The 19,278-nt window shown below is 49.3% G+C and overlaps 1 protein-coding gene across 1 annotated transcript in view; it reads left to right on the top strand.

Moving 5' to 3' along the window:
• Positions 1 to 398: 398 nt before the first annotated feature.
• Positions 399 to 19,278, top strand: part of LOC112617135 (zinc finger protein GLI2) — a 258,170-nt gene continuing 239,290 nt past the window's right edge. The window contains exon 1 of the mRNA XM_025373869.1: positions 399 to 814. The gene's annotated coding sequence lies outside the window, so the exon portion shown is untranslated. The remainder of the gene's footprint in view (positions 815 to 19,278) is intronic.

The following is a 19,278-nucleotide window of genomic DNA, read 5'->3' as shown; positions in this document are numbered from 1 at the left end:
CCCTGGGAACAGCGACCCAGGCATCTCCCCGTGGAGGGAAGTGGGAGGTGGGGAGGGCGGGGGATTTCAGAGATTGAAAACAGAGCAGCCCTTGCGCCTCAGCCCCGGAGCTCATCTGACTTGAGTTAGCGACACCCCCAACCCCCCACCTCGTTGTCTAAAAAGTGTCGGAGATTGGCGCGTCCTCTGGTTCCTTTCTCGAACTTTCCTTGTAGGTGCGTTTTCTTTCCTTGGTGCAGGGTGGGGAGAGTCCCTGTGATCCCCCTTTCCCCTCCCCCCGCCCCGGCGGCGTTCGGGTCCCCCTGCGTCCCCCGGCACGGAGCGGGCGGGCGGGCTGGCTGGTTCGCGGGGCCCTGGTGTGCCCGCACCGTGCGCGCGGGGGCGCTGCGCCGTCCGGCGGCGCTGACGGATTGCGGGAGTGCCGGCGCTCGCCAGCCGAGGCAGCACGGCTCCGCGGACTTTTTTTCAAACTCCCATCAATGAGACTTCGAGGAGGAGCGGGCGGCGGCGGCGGCGACTGCGGGCGCGGAGGAAGGCCAGGAGCCGCGGCAGGAGCCGGAGGAAAGAGCGCGGGCCGCGCGGCGCGCCGGTGCCTCGGGGAGCCGCCTGCTCGCCGGCGGTAGGGGCTGAGCGGCGCCCGCCCGCCTCTCGGTCCCCTCTTTCCTGGCTCGCCCCGCCCCGGCTGGCCGGAGCCCCGGCACAAGGCAGCCAGCCGAGGGTCGCCGCGCCAGCCAAGGTGGGATGGGGGCCCACAGCCACCGCCCGGCGCCCGAGACGCCACCTGCGTGCTAGAGGCAAACTTTTGTCTCCCTCGGTAAAGTTACATTGGTCTTCTTTTACTTGCTTTTCGTGGCGAAGCGCCTCCCACCTCGGCCAAGCGCGGGCCGACTGGGATGCTGTGCCGTCTCGGAGTGTCCCTCGGCCGGGCACCCGCGCCTCGGCCTTGGGATTGGGGCACTGGGCTTCGGGGGACTCGAGGTTATTGGGCGCGACCCCGCTTGGGGCTCTGGACAAGCAGGGCGGGGACGTAAGGAGGGTCCTGGGGCTTGGAGCTCGTGGTCCGGGGTCGATGTTGCACCCCCTCCCTACCTGGGGGAGAGCGCCACTCTTCTCGGGGTGCACAGCGGCCCGGCCTTCGCGCGCCAGCCAGGGGCTTTTTCAGGGGGTGGAGGATGGGATCGGAGGCTGGGATGCTCCGAAGCTGGCGTAGGTGGGCATGGGAGCGTGTCTGCGGGCGTGCTGAGCGCGGAGGGGCTGCAGCCAGCCACTTGAGAACTTCGAACTCCACTTCTCCGCGCTGCGCGTCCCGAAGCCCTGCCTTTCTTTCTTCCTTCCACGCTCCTTCCTCCCCCTCGCCGGGCCCGGCCGCCCCCTCCCCCTCCGCTGGGCTCTCCTCCTCGGCACCCCCCCTCTTTGCCTCTCTCCTCCTCCTCTCCTGCCCTCGGCCCTGAGATCCGCTTGACTTCCCAAAGGGATCCGCACGTAATCCTTTGCCGGGTCCTCCCGTTCCCCCACACCACCTCACTTTCATCCCTGCCCCCCTACTCATCGTCTCCCCCCACCCCCGACAATCTCTCAACAAGTATATTTGCTGAGGAATTTGAAAAATCCACTACTGCAACTTGATCTGTATGTGATGGATGGGGAGAGGCGCGGAGAGAGTTGGGCGCCAATCCTATTAAGGGTTTAGAGAGGGGAGCCTTTTCCTCGGACGGGGCGGGGGCGGGGAGCTGGGAGGGAGCGTGTGCTTGCGTGTGTGAGTGTGAGTGCGCCCGCCGCTCCGGGGAGCTGGGAGTCCACCCAGCTCGGCGCCTTTCAGCCCGGTGGTAACTGCTGTCATTTCTTAGGAAACCCGACTTTTACCGCGTGGGGAGCTGGGGATGGAGCCCGTGCGCCTCACCCTGGGTGATCGGTCGCTGAGGCTCTTGGGGACCTCGAGCCCCCCACGCAGGGTGCCTCTCTCCACTACCTTCTCTTTTGTGTAATTGTTCTGTGGCTCCTAGAGTTGATCCCAGCTGGAAAAGTAGACCTGTCCCTAGTATCTGGTCCCGCGCCCTGGGAGTCTTGTAGGCGCCCCTCTGTCCCCCAGCCCGGGCATCTCGCTCGATGCGCGATCTCTGGCACGGGCTTTGCAGCTCGGTGGCCGCAGCGGTGTCCCGGGCCCCTCTCCGCCGCCCTTGCCGGGCGTGTGAAGGTTTAATCCCGACAGCTTCAGATAAAGGGAGCAGTTGTAAAACGCTCATAGGCTGTTCGCAGATGAGGCTCTGGGGGATGTAGGAGAATTTGAAAGTAAACGTTTCCTTCGCAAGCGGCATAAAATAGTGTTTAAACAAATATTGTATTGGCATGCTCAGGGGGCTCGGTGCCAAAAAGTAAAGTAAATAAACTGTGAAATCCAAAATATACAGCGGGGAAAGCGGAGGAATAGGCGGGTTTGTCACAGGCCTCCCTGATGAGACCAGTTTGTTCCAGCCACCAGCTCACCTGCCAGCCTTCTCTCCGCCCATTTCCTTACCTTGCTGGGAGTTCCCTTGGCTAGGTTTCCCTGTGTCTGGGGGCAGGCCCTCCCTGGGGCCTGGGAGCGGCTTTGCAGTTGCTTGTTTAGGGGGACGCTCACGGTGTGGCTACCTGGGCCAGACTCTGCAGGGAGGGGAGGACACCCTGGCTATGCTTGGCTTCTTTGAGTTTGGAGGCTCTTTATTTAGGCTTTTCCCAGCTTCTGGTCTGTCCTGGGGCAGTCATTCTAGAATGTGGAATCCAGATCCATCAGGGGCCTTCTCTTCTCTTTGACTATGCTTCTTGTGCCTCTTTCTTCATCGTTCTTGCTTTTGTTTTCCTAGACTTGCTGCTTCTCTCTTGAGGGTTACAGGAAATTGTGGAGATGTTTTCCCTGGGATTCAAATTCCACTCAAACCCAGCCATATGGAAAGTTGTCGCTTGTCTGATGAGTTTAAAGTTAATTATATTTGGTAAGATTTAGGGTGGTTTTATTTTCCCCTCTGCTTCGAGAAATATGCCAGTTTCATGAAATTATTTCGTGATTTTAGGGGGATTTAAGCTAATAAAGGGAAGATCCTACATTTGAAAGAGCCCAACTGCCCAGGAGGTATCCCTCAGGTGAGCCAGCCTTCAGTTGGGCTAGCATCTGAGTGAAAGACTGTGGTCAGAACAGTCTATTTGCAAAAAGCCTCTTGGAGATAATTAGAATAATAGGTAGAAAGAGCCTCCCAAGTCAGGGAGCCGGGCTCCCAGGCTCACCAAGGAACAAGGTAAGACTGCTAGGGATGGTTTTATCCTCTATGGGAATTGACTTGACAGAATTTGCAGAGGGTTCAAATTCCTTCAGCAGAACCTTCTGGGCTGCTCCCAAACTCACTCTGCTCCGGCCTTGAAGGGAACTCTTGACTCGTGACTTCCTTGAAGCTTGTGTGGAGTTAGTGAGGCCCTTGTGGCCAGGCAGCCTTGGAGTGGAGTGCCACTTCACTCTCTCAGGGATGCTCTGGTCCACTGGTGGAGAGAGCACTGAATGGAGAGTCAATCCTTTGAGTTGCTTGGTCAGAAGAGGGGGCCGCAGGGCTTCTGGTCAGCAGCTCATTGCCTGGCTGTGGGGTTCTTGGGGGCTGTGTACTGTAGCTGGCTTGTTTGCACTGCAGACTGAAAAATACACAAATACTTCACGCTTTTTGTACTCCCACAAGTGCCCTGTACACAGTGCAGCCCCTGGGGCTGGATTAGCAAACCAGGGATTCAGCAGGCAGGCGGACAAAATTGGATATTTGCCTAATAAACACCCTTCTTCCATCACCCCCCACCCCCGCCCGGGGGGTACTCCAGGGGAGAGCTTCACTCCACAGATGCCAGCAGTTCCCTTTAAATGGGAGTAGGAGGTTGTCATGTGCACTTTGAAAGCCTGTGTGACCCCCTCACACCCAGCTGCCTTGTTAAAGCCTAGAATCGGAGTCCTACATCCTTGTGTACTCTCTGGGTAGGGCAGCCGGCCTTTTCCTTGGGAAAGTGTGTTTAGCCCGGCTTCCTTTCATCTGCATGGCGCTTGCTGCAGGGAGGTGGAGCAAACCAGCCTTGCTTCTTAGAGGCTGTGGGGAGGAGAAAGGGTTTCTACCTGGGCCAGTGCCTGTTTCCTAGTGGACAAGGGGCAGCCAGGCCAGGTGGACCTCGCTGTGGATAGCTGCAGCTGTTCCCGCTGGGCCAGGGCCCTTTGAAAAGGAACCCGGGTGAGCACTTCCCCCCCTTCTTCTTTTCACTGAGTGTCAGAGGCATGGACAAGTGAAACACGTGAAGAATGCCAAAGAGAAAAACAGTGTTCTCAGATTCCAGAAAATTCAGAGGCAAAATAGGTGACTGTACCAAACACCAGAATGTACAGCGATTTCGGTTGCTCCTGAAATTGCTCCTGCACTTCTAAAGAAATTGGGGAGGAAAAACTGCTAATTGTTTCCTCAGGCTTGTTTAACAGATTTAAGAAAGGGTCATCCGACATTGATGTTTGAGAGTGTCCTTTGAAAAAGAATAGCACCTTCAACACTTTTCTAGTTTTCAAATAAACACACAACACCGATTCAACATTAATCATTTTCTCTAAAATTAATTTGAGGGTTTGCTGTGGAATATCAATAATTAAAAAAAAATCATTGATTTTTTTTTTTTTTTTTTTTTGGTTTAGAGGATGACAGAAGCATCCTTAACCCACAAAACTGTATTTAAAACCTGGGAAAATGCACAGACGATAACAGGATACTTTCTGCGCATTTAATATCTTATTTTCCCCCAATTCTTTCATCAGCACAGTAATTCTCAATAATCCTGTTTGTGTTGTTTCTGGTTTCTTAAAAAATATACACATGGGGGAAAGTAACTCATTTAAGATGTGACCAAAGAGTACTTATTAAACTGTTTTGGGGATTTGGGTTTAAATTGAATAATGTTTTGTGTGTGTGCTTGCACATGTGTGTTGTTTAAAAAAAAAAAAAAAAAGGTTGCTGGGAAGTGTGTTTTAACTGTGAGTGCCGGGTTTCAGCTATTAGCATAAGAAAAAGTTTTAGTGCGTTTGCCATTGTCTTCAATGAAGAGTTCAGCAAAGGGAAGGAAAGCCGCAAAAGGGTGATGGTCCATTGAGATTCTTCAGCAGCCCCGAGCTCGTCGTCTGCCTCTGAAATCTGTGATCGGATATCACTTTTATCTCGCTTTTCCATTCTCTAGCCTTTTTCACACGTTCACTTTTGTCAAGGTTTATTGATTATGTTTTCTTCTCTACAAATCTGTGGAAAATTTAATGAACCAAAAACAGCAGTGAAATAAAGGGGACTTTTTATTCATTAGCACGGGATTGGGGCTGATTCCCCTCTTTGGGCAGCCGAGGGCCCCAGGCCTCCTGCAGGCAGCTAGAGGGAGGAGGGAGGGTGGCCCGGCTGCAGGCTGAGGCGGGGACTCCACAGGCCTGTGGCCTTCAGGCTGAGCAGCACGGGCGCAGCCCTGCACTCCTGTCCCAAGTGAACTCTGAAAGCTTGTCCGCGATGGCTGTGCTGGTTGATCCTGTATGCAACCACGCCGCAGCCCTCACCCGCCATGTCCTCCTGGATCCTGGCTCAGTGGGCTCGGGGGAGGTGGGAAGGCGGGTGTTGTTTGTATTTCCCAGACTTACAAACCATTTGAGTGCTGGGCCTTCCCTGGGACACAGTTAAGTATCTCCCTTCCTCTAGACCCAGCTCAAACCTGTAATTAAGCAAAGCCCCTGATGTGATTACGCTTTGCTGACTCGGCTGGGTTTGGAGCCATTCCCTCTAGGAAACAGGGTGAACTCTTGCTCTTCCCAGAGGCTTCCTGGGCAGCTTGTGGTGCACCTCTGTTGTACACATGTCCGCCTGTCCCCCTCCTTTGGCTCTCTTCCTCTCCCTTCAGCCATCCATTCTTTCTTTCTGTCTTTTTCTTTCTCCTTCCCCCTTCTCTCTTTTCGTCCCATCCCAATCCCCTCTTCTCTCTGGGTCTCTCCTTTCTCTCCCTCTCCGTTCATTCTCCCCGTCTCCTTTCTTCTCTCTCCCTCCGTTTCCCCCTCCTCCGTTTCCTCCGCCTCCTCTCTCCCTCTCTTTTCTGTCTTTTCTCGTCTTTTCCCATCTCTCCCTCCCGTTCCCTCCGCCCCCTCCCCGCCCCCGCCGTCTGGACCTTCCCCTCCCTCCGCGCCGGCTTTTCCGCCCGGCGGAGCGCTGGCGGGCGAAGCCGCGTGTCCGGGCGGCGCCGACCGTGCCGCGGCCGGGGAACATTCCGTGCCCCGAGCGCCCCGGGCCCGCGGCTGCGGCCCTCCCACCTGCGCGCCGGCCTGGTTTGCAGCTCCCGAACAATGGCCACATTGTCCCGGCCGCACACCGGCCGCCGCTGGCGAGTGGCGGGAGGCCGGACCTTGCTCGTGGCGAGTCGGGAAGAAAGCCAGCGGTCCAGGTCCCCATAGCCGCGCCCGCAGCGCGCGAGCGGCTCCCACCCGGGAAGGGCGCGGGTTCCGAGGGGCGCCCCGGGTCTTCCTCGACCCCTGCTTCCCATTGGCCAGCCCGCTTCCCCAGGAGAGGCTTCCAGTCGCCTTTACAGCTGGCGTAGTGAATGAGAGCACTCCACGGGAGCCGGGAGAGAGAGAGGCCCCGTGACCAAACTTTTGGTGGCGTCTGAGACTTTTTCTCTAAGGCATCTGCAGACAGTAATCACGAAGGCCGCCTTCTGCCCTTGTCCACTCCTGGCGACGGCAAAGGAAGGGTGGTCCTCTCTTCCATTCGTCTTGACCTGTAGGGATTCGAAACCTCTTAGCGCTCAGAAAAAAAGATCTTTGAATGCCTGATGTTAAAAGAGCATCCCTGGGTCCAAGATAGCCCCTTCAGCAGACGCTTAGCAATGCTTCTTTGTGTGCTGGACAATGCAGTAAGTCAGCCAGACTTTTGAGCCACATTTATAAGGAACTGTAAGGGCCGCTCAAGTACACTTGTACTAAGTTGAATTGATTGAAATTTAATGGCGGTTAGTGGCGATGAATGGTAATGATTTTCCAGCGTATCTTTGGCATACTTGACATTAATAACTGGAGTGTGTGTGTACGCACGCCGAGAGCCCGCCACACACGTGAGGCCGTAGCATTATTCGTTTTCCGAGATGCCAGTCCTTTCTCTCCTCAAATCCTTTCCCTTCTCACCATAATTCAGTTGTTAGGATGACTTTTTTAAAAAAAAAGGAAAGAGGGAAAGAGAAAAATCTTTCTCCGTTGAGCACGTACATCATGTCAACATAATTTTGAGCTCATGATTTCTTTTCAATTCCTACATAAATCAGCTTCTAATATACAGAATGTGATGAATTTGTTTTAGCTGCCACTATGAATTAATGTTATGCAAATAGAAGCTTTGCAGGTGAAATGATTTACTTAATAATTTCAACTTCTAATATTTAAACTCATTCATTATGTTGGAGTTAAAAAAAGCAAGTCCATATTTTTAAACCTGAGATGGGGAGATTCGTATGCAAGTATTTGCAGTGCAGCAGCTCTTGATGACCAGAAAATAGCTCTTAATTTGTTGATTCTCTGGGAATCTGCAGCTCACCATGCCAAGTGACCTAAGGAACAGGTAATAGAAGACTTACCAAATTTTGTCTGGGGGAGGACACAATTGCATTTACATAATTCCATCGTAACCATCAATGTACCATATCCAGTGGGACAGAACTCGCTCTGCTCTGGGGACCAAGGAAGTCTTCCCATTTGACCTGGTCTTGAAGAATACCTGTAACTGCCAGGTAGAGAAAGGTAAAGGGCTCTGATGTGCCGCCTCTTCCCTCCCCTTCCTGATTTTATGTCCTTTGTCCTTTGCTAGTTAAGACCATTTTAACACTATAATTCCAGGGCTTTGGGAGGCTGAGGTGGGAGGATTGCTGGAGGCCAGGAGTTTGAGGCCAGCCTGGGCAACATAGCGAGACCCTGTCTCTAAAAAATAATAATAATAATAATAATGATAAAAAAAGAAATCATCTTAAGAGCCAGTCATTAGATACCTGCCTATGAAGATGACCATGGTGTAGAAAGTTGGGCCAGAGGACTACCCAGATAATTGTTAGGAAGACTTTCTTGTATATACCATCCTTCCCAGCTGTTTTCCTCTGAAAGAAGCTGAGGAAAAGCACAAGAGTGATGGATGGCTGCACTATAAAGATAATTAGCCCGAACCCCTTGGAGTTATCCCCAGGGACAGGGAGACCCAGTCACTCAGTAGTTGGGTGACCCTGTGCAAGTTGCTTTGCCTCTCCCTGGGAGGAGGGGGCGCTTGGTAGATGTCATCTCTCAGGTCCTCCCAGCTTCAAAACCCTCTGAGCTAGCACACCCTGCCTGCTGGGGTCTCTAAGGGTCAGACAGCAGGTAGGGTGGGAGGATCAGAGTCTGGAGAAAGGGAGGGTCTTGGGTACCCCCTGGGGAGAGTTGGGTGCCTCTCAAGGAATATGTCCTGCCTCTCCTTGCTGGCCACTCTTCCTAGCCAGCCGCTGTGCTCAGGTACCTCTGGGATGTGGCCACAGGGTCAGTGTAAATGGGGGTGGCCTTGGGGACATTGGTAGAGAGCCGCAAGCCCGTGATGGTCTTTTCAGACTTTCCCGAAGGCTGAAGATCACTGAAGGAAGGGCTGACACATACATTTGTCTTGGATCTCTGAAGATGATAAGGGTGGAGTTTTGACTTCACTTCTCAAAAAATTGAGGTCGTTGCAGTCTGAGGACAGGTTGAAGGTACATCACTCAGACGTTTCTGCAGACAGCCGTGAGTTGTGCTGTCATGATACATTGTGTGTGTCCAGGCAGTGACAGTATATTTAGGGCTGGCCCTCGCTGTCTGTGGAGATCAAGGTGAGGGGACATCTCCGGTACTCTTGGGCTTGAGAGTAGGCATGTGTTTCCTTATGTATGATCTGAAAGAAAAAATTGGACTCAGTAGCTACTCAGTTACTTCCATACTTTTCAGGTACGTGAATCAATAGTTGGAACAGGATTGTAGGGTTTGAATGTAATTCAGGTACATTCATCTACAGAAAATGTGGTACATGATATAGCAATTTACATACACAGTCTAGTACGTTAGATTACCCTTCCTGCTGTTCAGTGTGAATAAGGGATGTGCAACATGTATATTTATGCTGATAGACATTTATATGGTTAAAACTTTAACTACCAGATTCCTTTAGAATTAGATTTTTTTCTTCTCCTAAAATGTACTTGAACTCAAGAACTAGAAATTAGTTAATAGAGGCACATCTGAGAATAAGGCCGCCAAGGTCTGTAGGTGGGGTTTGTGGGCCTCCTGGATGGGATTCAGGCAGGAAGCTTGTTAAATATTGCAGAATCTTGGGTTCCCCAGGGAGAACCCATTGAATGAGAATTCCTGCAAAGTGGGTCCAGGAATCTGCATTTTATCCAGGATTTTTGGGGGCGCTGATGGGGAATAATGTCTTTTTACTATGATGTCCCTCAGTTCTGGGACAGTCCAGGACTGGATTTTCAGCCAATTGCAGCACTTTCAGCTGCCTGGACAGCTGTTGCAGCAAGGAAACTGGCTGAAAACAGAGGTGCTTCTGCTCCAAAACAGCTCTGAGAAGTAGGCTCTAGGGCAGGGTCTCTCTTTCACAGGACAGTGGCCAAGACTGTAAGGTGGCTCTGGTGGTTACTTGCTTTTGCTGGCCTCCAAGAGAAACGAGAGAGTATATTCAGTCAACATGTTGGTTTACGTGCCGTAGGTTCTGTCCCAAGTGTCCCTCGGATGCCTCCTTTCTTTTTCCGTGTAAGGAACTGCAGAGCCATCAGGATGCTTTGTGGCTGAAGTGGGACCAGTTTGGCATTGGACAGTTTGAGTAGGTATTTTGGAAGTTTGACCCCCACTTAGGTTTGGTTGAAGGGCCTACCTTGTGGACATCTTTATGGTGGAGCCTGCCCTGAGGGTGAGCAGAGCCCTCACTCATGATCAGGGGCCTGGGAACAGGCTTTTCCTGTCACTACTGTCCTGCAGGCCTTGAAGACCTGGGCTCTTCCACACCCGCAGCTGTGACCATGTGGGGTGGCTTCTGGGGCTTTGATTTGTACAGTCCTGCACTGCAGACTTCATTTGCTTGATGCTAACATTACAAGTGCACCTGGGCCAGAACTTCAAGAGTGCATGGAAGAACACATTGGAAACATCTGAAATTGTGATGTGGGTGGATCCTCATCCACCCTGCAGCTGATTCACCTGGTGGCCATGTGGTGGGATTTGCTGGTCTGAAGAGGCTCAGGATTCCTTCTGTCCACATTTTTGAAGTTCTTCTGCACGGGCAGATGTGTACAGTAGATTGCAGGCTCTTGCTGGCACTGGGGGGAGAAGGGAGGTGGGATGTGGGCTGGTACCATCTCCATCTCCTCTGGGTCTCTGGTGTGCAAGACCTGGGTGCCACATCCTTCTGCAGGTGCCGCCCTCAGCCCCTGGGCCCGCAGGACCTGGTGCTCAGCCCAGCTGTTTTACCAACAGCAGCGGAGGCCCCATGATCCAGTGCATTGCTTCTTCAGTGCCATCTCTCTCCGTCTTCAAGGGGCCACCTTGCATGGGTGGGCAGGAGAAGCTGGAGTGGGGCTCAGCTTACAGAAGACTGACAGCTCCTTTGGAAGCTTGGATTGGCTGGGCTTCTGGGTCCCAAGCCTGCCCTGGTGGTGGAAGGCCTGTTCTCATGCTTATAGTGATTGTAGCAGTGAGAAGCGAAGTTCCCAGGCCAGTGCCTGGCTGTGGGCATCAGGAAGGCAGCTTTGTGGGGCACCTGTGTCCACCTCGAGCTGCACCCTCCTGAAGCTGCCCAGCCACCTGCCCAGCCAGAACGTAGAGGACCTAAGAGAGGCCTGGGTCTCTCCGCTTCCTGGCCAAACCTCCTCCCCTGTGGGTGCCTCTGGTTTTCCCAGTGGCCCAGGGCCATGACTATCCCTCTTTCTTCTGCTTCTGTTTTCTTGGCTTTTCCTTTATTTAAGTTTCAAGATCCATCTCTTTGCTGGACTCTGGTCTCTGTATTCAAGGTCTGGATTCTGGTTTAGCACTTGGATTCAAGCAAACCTCTTTCTCCTGATGTAAAAATAGTAAAAACAGCAGCAAAACATTATTTGCCCCCCAAGATCTTAAAACTAAGACGTGCCTTTTTACTGAAAATGTAAAATAAGGAGAAGCAGAAAAGGAAAAATTTGGTTAAATTTCCTGCCAGTTTCTATTTTTTAATAAAAAAATTTTTTTGCTCTATCCTCTCTTATAAAATTGAGGTTACATTAATACAGTCTTGTAACTCCGGATTTATTTAACATTCTATCGTGGAGATCTTTCATGTTATGAATAATTTTTATTAGTTTGATTTTTACTGGCTACATAATATCCCTTTGTCTGCCTCTCTCATATTTTATTTTTTCATCCTTATACCATTGGGCATTTAGATTTTCCTAGTTTTTGTTATTATAGATAATACTGGGATAGACATCCTTGTGTCTGAATGTTTACCTGAAATTCTATTTCCTTAAATAGATTCCCAAAAGTGGAATAACTTAGCTAGACTATTTGGACAGCTGTTTTTCAGGCCCCTGTTAGGCCTTCATGGAGTTCCAGCAGTATGTACCTAACTTTGGGGAAGAGATGGGAGGCGCTAGCTAGAGGTTTTCAGAACAGCTATGCACAAATCAATGTAAGACAATTATCGAGTGCCTTCTGCATGCTCAGACACACGCAAGCCACTTGCCAAATAGGGCCTCAATTTGCAGATGGGTGAGCAGAGCCTCAGAGACTCTGGCGAATCTCCGTGTTCACCTGGGCAGTGGGGGCAGAGCTCTGGGCAGAGGCAGGTTTGCCGACCCCCAAGCCAGGACCCTCTCCCAGAGTTGGCTCCTGAGGGCTGCCCTGGGAGCAGCTGGTTTGCCTCAAGCAAGGGCTATAGCACCGATTTCTCAGCTGGGCAGTGTCTCCAGGGGGCATTTGATCTGTTCGGAGACATTTTTGTTTGTCACAACTAGGGGAATGCTATTGATATTTAGTGGGTAGAGCCCAGGGATGCTGCTAAACATCTTGTAAACCACAAGGCAGCCCACGACAAAGAAGTTTCAGCCCAAATGTCAGCAGTGCTGCTCTCCAGAAACCCTGAGTGGGGGCACATCATAGACAACCCCCTCCCCTACTGACAAAACAGGACTCTGCCACTGGGGCCTTCCAGGGACTCTGACCGTGGGGCTGTCAAAGCAGGCAGCAGTAGTTTATTCAAACCTAGTTCTTACACCAGCCTGGAAATCTTAAACCTTCTTTTCTGTGCCTTGAATTTGAAACAGTGTGGCAGGTGCCATCAAGAGGAATTCCTTGTGTAATCCATCAGTCAATCAGCCAGTACTTAATGGAACATCTGTTGTGTGCCCGGCACTTATTAAGCTCACGGCTGTAGGCACACCTTGCTAACTTGGTTACGAAGCCCGCAGTCTCTGAAATCCCAGTAGGTTTCTCAAATGTGCATCTTCCTCCTCATCCCCCTTGCCTAGGAGGGAGCCTACTTTAGGAAAGGCATGATCTGGAAAGGCATTGTGGGAATACTGGCCAGGAGCAGGAATTGCCACAAACTGTTTTCCCCAAGACGCTGGATAGGTCTGTTTTCCTGGCTCCAGGCTGACAAATTTCCACTTCACAATGAATTTTGTGTTGAGCTACGCCTGCAGCTACTAGTTAGAGAATGCAGAGTTCTGTCAGTGTAATGAAAAGCCCCAGAGTGAAGGCCTATGAGCAGTGGCTCTTGTAATTAACCAGTATGCCTGAGCAGTTTGGAAGCCTTCCTCCAAGAGAGGGCCAGACTGGGTCTTCCAGGAGGAGGATGTTGCCAGCAGAGGGGTCGGGGAAGGAAGGGCCATCTGGGCAGAGGACCTCATAGGGCAAGTGCTGGACATGGTGTGGCATTTCTGGAGCCTCTGGTATGTGGGAGGGTCAGCGTGGGGTTGCCTCCAAGAGTGGCTTTGTGGTCCCCCAGGATGACTCCTCTGACTTACTGCCTACCCATGGTTCAGCTTCAGGTCATGGGACATAAATGTGCAGAGGGCCCAGGTTCTTTCTGAGGCTGGAACATTTGGGATCCTGATGTGCAGCAGTGCAATTGATCATCAGCTTTGCCCTCTCATTCTCCCCGTCTTGGGTTTGGACTCAGTTTCTAAAGTTATATCTTTCTGTCTGGTGGGTGGTGGTTCTCAGAATGCTCTCTGCTACGATCCCCAATCAAGATTATAGATTGAGATTAAGATGATAGTGACCTTGCATTCTCCATCCATCCATCCTCAATCCATCATCATCCATCCACCCATCCACCCATCCACCCATCCATCCATCCACCCACCCTTCCACCCATCCACCCATCCACCCTTCCACCCATCCACCCACCCTTCCACCCATCCATCCATCATACGTTCATTGACTGCAAGGATTGTAAAGGCCTTTGCTGTTGGCCTTTGGTGTACCCTTCCTCCCCATTCATGAAGCCAAGGGTCATGTCCTCTGTAAAGTATTTCCTACCACAGTCCTAGGCTGTCACTTGTCTCTGGGGTTTCCCTTGCTTATAACACTCATTAATACTGCCTTGCCATTGTCTCTTTACTTGTGCTTAACAAATGTGTGTTTATAAATGAATTTTGGGAATGTTTCAAGGGAAGACAATGGCATTTGTTCCATTTTCTTTGACATCTCTCTTAAAAAATGTAAGTTAACCAGGTAGTCTCCAGATTGATCTCCTTGATTTGAGAAAGCAAGCACAATTGTTAATTAGCGATTAGTTTTAATATAGTAGAGCTGTATTTTTAAAAAATCTAAGCATGTGTTATAGTTCATTTGGATCCCACACGTAATCTCTTTGTACAATATTCTTATGCCCTTTGGAGGGATTTTAGGTAGCAGGCAGGCTGTTTTGGTGGGTAAGGAATTGGAAACTTGGTGAGATAACCAGAGTTCCAGGCTGGCTTTGCCTATGAGTTAACATGAAACCTCAGGCGGCAGGCCATTGTGCCTCTCTGGGTCTCTGCTTATTCATTTCTCAGGACAGATCTGTTCTAAGACTCTGTAAGCTATGACGGTCAGAGCCTAGGATCACAATTCCTCTGTTCGTGATTACAGAGGGTTGTATTTGGAGTTTTTAGACTCACTGACAGTCATCTCACTGATGTACTTAAATAAGGCAGCAGCCCCTGACCTTAGTCGTCCCTCGGGAAGTGCTCTTGTCTTTAAATGTTGCTGTATCATCTCAAGAGACAGGCCTTGGAGACCAAGTGCCGCATCAGCCCCCACCACTAGGTATAGGACATGTGTCGTGCACTGGCGACAGCCTGATGCAGTCAGTATTATCACTAGCATTTTACAGATGCCACTGAGACTTTGTGGTTTTATTGGAGTTGCTCTAAGTCCCAAAGATAGAACATCAACGTCACAGCTTGCTGTCCTCTCTGGGGTCGGTTTCTCATCCACCAGGATATCCACAGGGACACGAGGCTCTGCTGCATCCTCTGGGGGGAGGGCAGGGCGCAGGCTTTGTCTCAGCAGAGATACCCTCTGGCTGGGTGGCCCCACGTGACCCTGTCGTCAGCCTCAGCTCTTCCCACTCCAGGAGGAATGGACCTCACTTGTTCCTTCTGTGTCCCCAGCTCTCTGAGGGAGGGCTGAGGCTAGTTCTTTCCCAGGCTAGCTCACCACCCCCTTCTGGGGGCAAGTTTGGGTGCTGCACTTCCACACAAGCCAGCAGGGCATCAGTTTGGCCCCAGAGCCAGTGCTCCCCCGAGGGGGACTGTCCAGCTGTGGCATGGCCATTGGGAAGCGACAGGTGCATCAGCCCCTTCGTTGGGAAGATTCTGTGGAGCTAGGGGCTCAGAGCAGGCACTGGAGACAGACTGCAAATGCAGCTCTGGGCTGCCATTTTCTCATCTGCAAAATGAGGGTAACTCTAAGACCCATCTCAAAGGGTTAGAGGTAAAAGAGTTAGTATGAGACAAGTACCTGGTACATAGTAAGCACACAATAAATCTTGGTTATTATTATTAAAAAGGCAGTCTGTGTGGGCACGATGTATTTGGCAGCTACCACTCAAGTGGCTCATTTGGGCTCTCGTTAAGCACAATCCTCCTTCTCATTTAGCACGCGCTGCTGGTCTACACCATAGTTCCCGTCTTGCTGGGTCTTAACAACTCAGTATCTGCAGAAAGACATCCTGGCAGGGAACAGAGCCTGCCCTGCCCAGAACCTGGATACTTCTGTGCCCTTTTTTTTCTGTGGCCAGGAAAGGGGTCCATTGTTTACCAGGGAGTCCTTCTAAGAGGGGCCTGGTACAGCATCTTACCTTTCTCACCTTCATGCTGCTGGCGGCTGCACTGGGCCGGAGGGGGATGCCCTGGTACCGCCTGCCTCTGCCTTGCTCTGCAGAGGCCTCTCCGAAGCGGGCCTTCCTGCCAGATCCCTCCGGTAGCCAGGATGGTGGCCCCCAACTCTTGGACCCCCTCCAGCTCTGGAGACTGTTGCCGGTTGGAAAAGGTACGCGTGGCCTCCTGAGGGTACTGACTGTGGCTCCCACAGGGCGCCCCCTGCAGCTGCTCAATGCGAATTCTTAAGGATAGAACAGCTGGAAAGGGCCCCGGAAGGATCCCTTGCCCCAAATTGGCCTTTTCCCATCTTTACCCCAACTTAGGGATCATGATGGCCCAAATATTAAAATAACATTTGTTCTTACAGATTTTTTTTTTCTGTTTTGTCTTTTGGGCCTGTTTAATTCTAGTCTTTTTTTCCTGTGAATATTTATCTTCTCCACCGTTCTTCCCTTCCCTTCAAACTTTACAGATTTTAGATTGTACGGTTTACAGTTTTGCATCCTGTACTTTTTGCTTAAGATTTTTTGATAAGCGTTTGTTGTAGCCCTGACAAAATGATTACTCTATTTTGAACATAAAAACTAATTTTTCTTTATCATGAGTAATTATTCTCCAAACACCCTTGAGTACAAATACTCTGAGATTATTAGTATGCATAGCTTTCTCTTTTAAATAAAAACAGATCATTTGTAAAATAATTATGAGAAAGTACTTTAAAAGAGGAAAAGAAGGCATTCTGGACTCCAGGCCCACGTTAGCGTTCTTTGTGGGTAATGCGTTAGCATCTTGGTGAGTTCCTTCTAGGCCTTTCTCTATTTATGTTTATGAATACCTTCTGGACTCATGGGATCATAGCATACATTTTGTTTTGCAATCTTAACACTGTATTAGTGTGCATGTTTTCCCACGGATATGTCTTTGACCACATTCTTTGAAAACATTTCCAGAGGTAGAATTCTTGATCAAAAGTGAGATCATGTTTAAGAGTCTTTTTTCATATTTCTGGGCAAGTGATTAAAAATGTAACTACCCAGGGGAAGGCAGCCCGTGAAGCCAGTTTCTTTCTGATGCAAAGGTAATAAAGATGCAAAAGGTTAAACATGCAGAAATGTATAGTGTCGAGTGAGCAGGACCCGCACTAGAGAGAACCACTGATAGGGAGTATGCCTGTGTCTCCATGTCTCAATTGATATAGACCAGTGTTTTATTATTATCATTTATTTTTACACCAGTGGAATCATACAGTGTTTGGCGGTTTGCTTTCTTTGTGATCATTTAGCAGTATGTCTTGGCATTCTATCCACGTGTGTACATGTATGTATACGTGTGTAGATCAACCTCATTCACTGTATTTCTCACCTATCTTTAATTTTTTTTTTTTTTTTTTTGAGACAGAGTCTCTCTCTGTTGCCCAGGTTGGAGTGCAGTGGCGCGATCTCGGCTCACTGCAACCTCTGCCTCCTGGGTTCAAGCTGTTCGTCTGCCTCAGCCTCCCGAATAGCTGGACCACAGGCACACGCCACCACGCTCGGCTAATTTTTTGTATTTTTAGTAGAGATGGAATTTCACCATGTTAGCCAGGATGCTCTCAATCTCCTGACCTCGTGATCCGCCCACCTCAGCTTCCTAAAGTGCTGGGATTACAGGCATGAGCCACCACACCCGGCCCTATCTTTAATTTGTATTTATACTTATTTATTGAATAGTAATACATCTAGATGGTTAATAGTTTCAGAAAGCATGAAGGTTATACATACATTATAAAGTCTTCCTACCACTGCTGTAGCCCAGCCACCCAAAACCTCTCAAGGATGCTAGTTTTTTTGTGTATCCTTCCTGAAATAAGTTTTGTGCAAGTGGCATGGAAATGAATATATAAACTTTTTTACTTTTTTGTACACAAACAGAAGCATATTTTACAGCCTGTATTGAAACTTGCCTTTTTCACTCACCTTTTTGTGTGAGCACATACGCAGCTTCCCCTTCCCTGTGTCTGGGTGGGATACCACTGTATGGTTATACCATCGGTTATTTAGTAGCTATTGATGAACACTTGCCACTGTAAACAAGGTTGCATTCAATAACCTTATGTCATTTCACATACATGAATATCTCTTTGTAGATAAATTCCTAGAACTTCTGGGCGTCAAACTTCTGGGTATAAGGGTGTGTGTTTTTTTTCCTCTGTATTTTTTTTTTTTTTTTTTTTTTGAGACAGAGTCTCGCTCTGTCACCCAGTCTGGAGAGTGCAGTGACACGATCTCGGCTCACTGTAACCTCTGCCTCCCATTTCAAGGGATTCTCATGCCTCAGCCTCCCAAGTAGCTGGGATTACAGGCATCCGCCACCACGCCCATCTAATTTTTGTGTTTTCAGTAGAGACAGGGTTTCCCTATGTTGGCCAGGCTAGTTTCAAACTCCTGACTTCAGGTGATATACCTGCCTTGGCCTCCCAAAGTGCTGGGATTACAGGCATGAGCCACTGTGCCTGGCCTCTCTATGGATTTTAATCTTTGCAATTTGATAGAAGAAAAAATCTGGTTGTTTCAATTTTCGTTTTTTAGCATCAGTAATATTAAATATTTAAATACTTTATTTTCCATTGTATTTCCCTGTGTGTTTATTAGCTGCTTGTGTGTCCTAGTAATTTTTGTTTCAATTTTCATATTTTAAGTGTCAGTAAATATTTAAATACTTTGTTTTCCATTGTATTTCCCTGTGTGTTTGTTAGTTGCTTGTGTTTCTTAGCAATTTATCCATCGGTGTCTTTGTTTTTTCTTAAAGATTTGTAGGTTTATCATAAATTAAAGCTATTTCCTCTGCTTCTCACATGTTACAAACTTTTTTGTTCTTTTGCCATCTCTATTAAAATTGTGTTTATTTTTCTAGATGTAGGTGTACAAGTGCTGTGTTGTTATGTGGATATGTTGCATAGTGGTAAAGTGTGGGATTTTAGTGTAACCATCACTGGATAGGGTACATTATACCCATTAGGTAATTTCTTATAAGGGTGGGTGAGTTTTTGTACTTTAGATAGAGAATTGGTAAATCACTTTCCACAGAAGTTTACACTCCCACCAGCAACGTACGAGAGTGCTTATCTGCCCATATCCACATCAACAGGGAGTGTTATCATGCTTGTTGGTCTTTGCCAATCTGATAGTTGGAAGAGAAACTACGTTTCAGCGGAGTTTTAAAAAAAATGGACAGTTCGATAAAGTTTGACTTGTGTGTGCAAACCATGACCATAATCAAGATAATGGACATATCCATCATCCGCAGAAGTTTCCTCATGACCCTCTGTAATCTGTCCCTCCACCCCACCCCCTGGCCTTCCTCGGCAACCACTGATCTGCTTCCTGTCATTTTCCAGAGCTTATAAAAGTGGAACCATACAGGGTGTCCTTATTTTTGTCTGGCTTCTTTCACTCACCACAATTATTTTGGAATTCATCCATGTTGCTGCACGCATCAATAGTTTATTCATTTTTCTTGCTGAGTAGTAGTTCATCATATGGATATATCATAATTTGTTTATCCGGATGCCTGTTGATGGACATTTAGGTTGTTTCCAGTTTCAGGTTATTACAAGTGAGGCTGCTTTGACCATTTCTGTATAAGTCACTGTATGGGCATATGCTTTCCTTTTCTCTTGGGTAAACATCGAGGAGTAGAATGCCTGGATCATACGGTAGGTGTGTCTGGCTCAGAGGGTTGGTATATTTAACCTTTTAACCTTTTATTTTTTAAGATGGACTTTCACTCTTGTTGGCCAGGCTGGGTGCAATGGTGCAATCTTGGCTCACTGCAACCTCTGCCTCCGAGTTCAAATGATTCTCCTGCCTCAGCCTTCCAAGTAGCTAGGATTATAGGCACCTGCCA

The sequence above is a fragment of the Theropithecus gelada genome, unplaced genomic scaffold, assembly GCF_003255815.1.
Source record: "Theropithecus gelada isolate Dixy unplaced genomic scaffold, Tgel_1.0 HiC_scaffold_15883, whole genome shotgun sequence".
Lineage (NCBI taxonomy): Eukaryota > Metazoa > Chordata > Mammalia > Primates > Cercopithecidae > Theropithecus > Theropithecus gelada.
The sequence above is the reverse complement of the archived record's forward strand: the minus strand, read 5'-3'. Positions and strand labels throughout refer to the sequence as shown.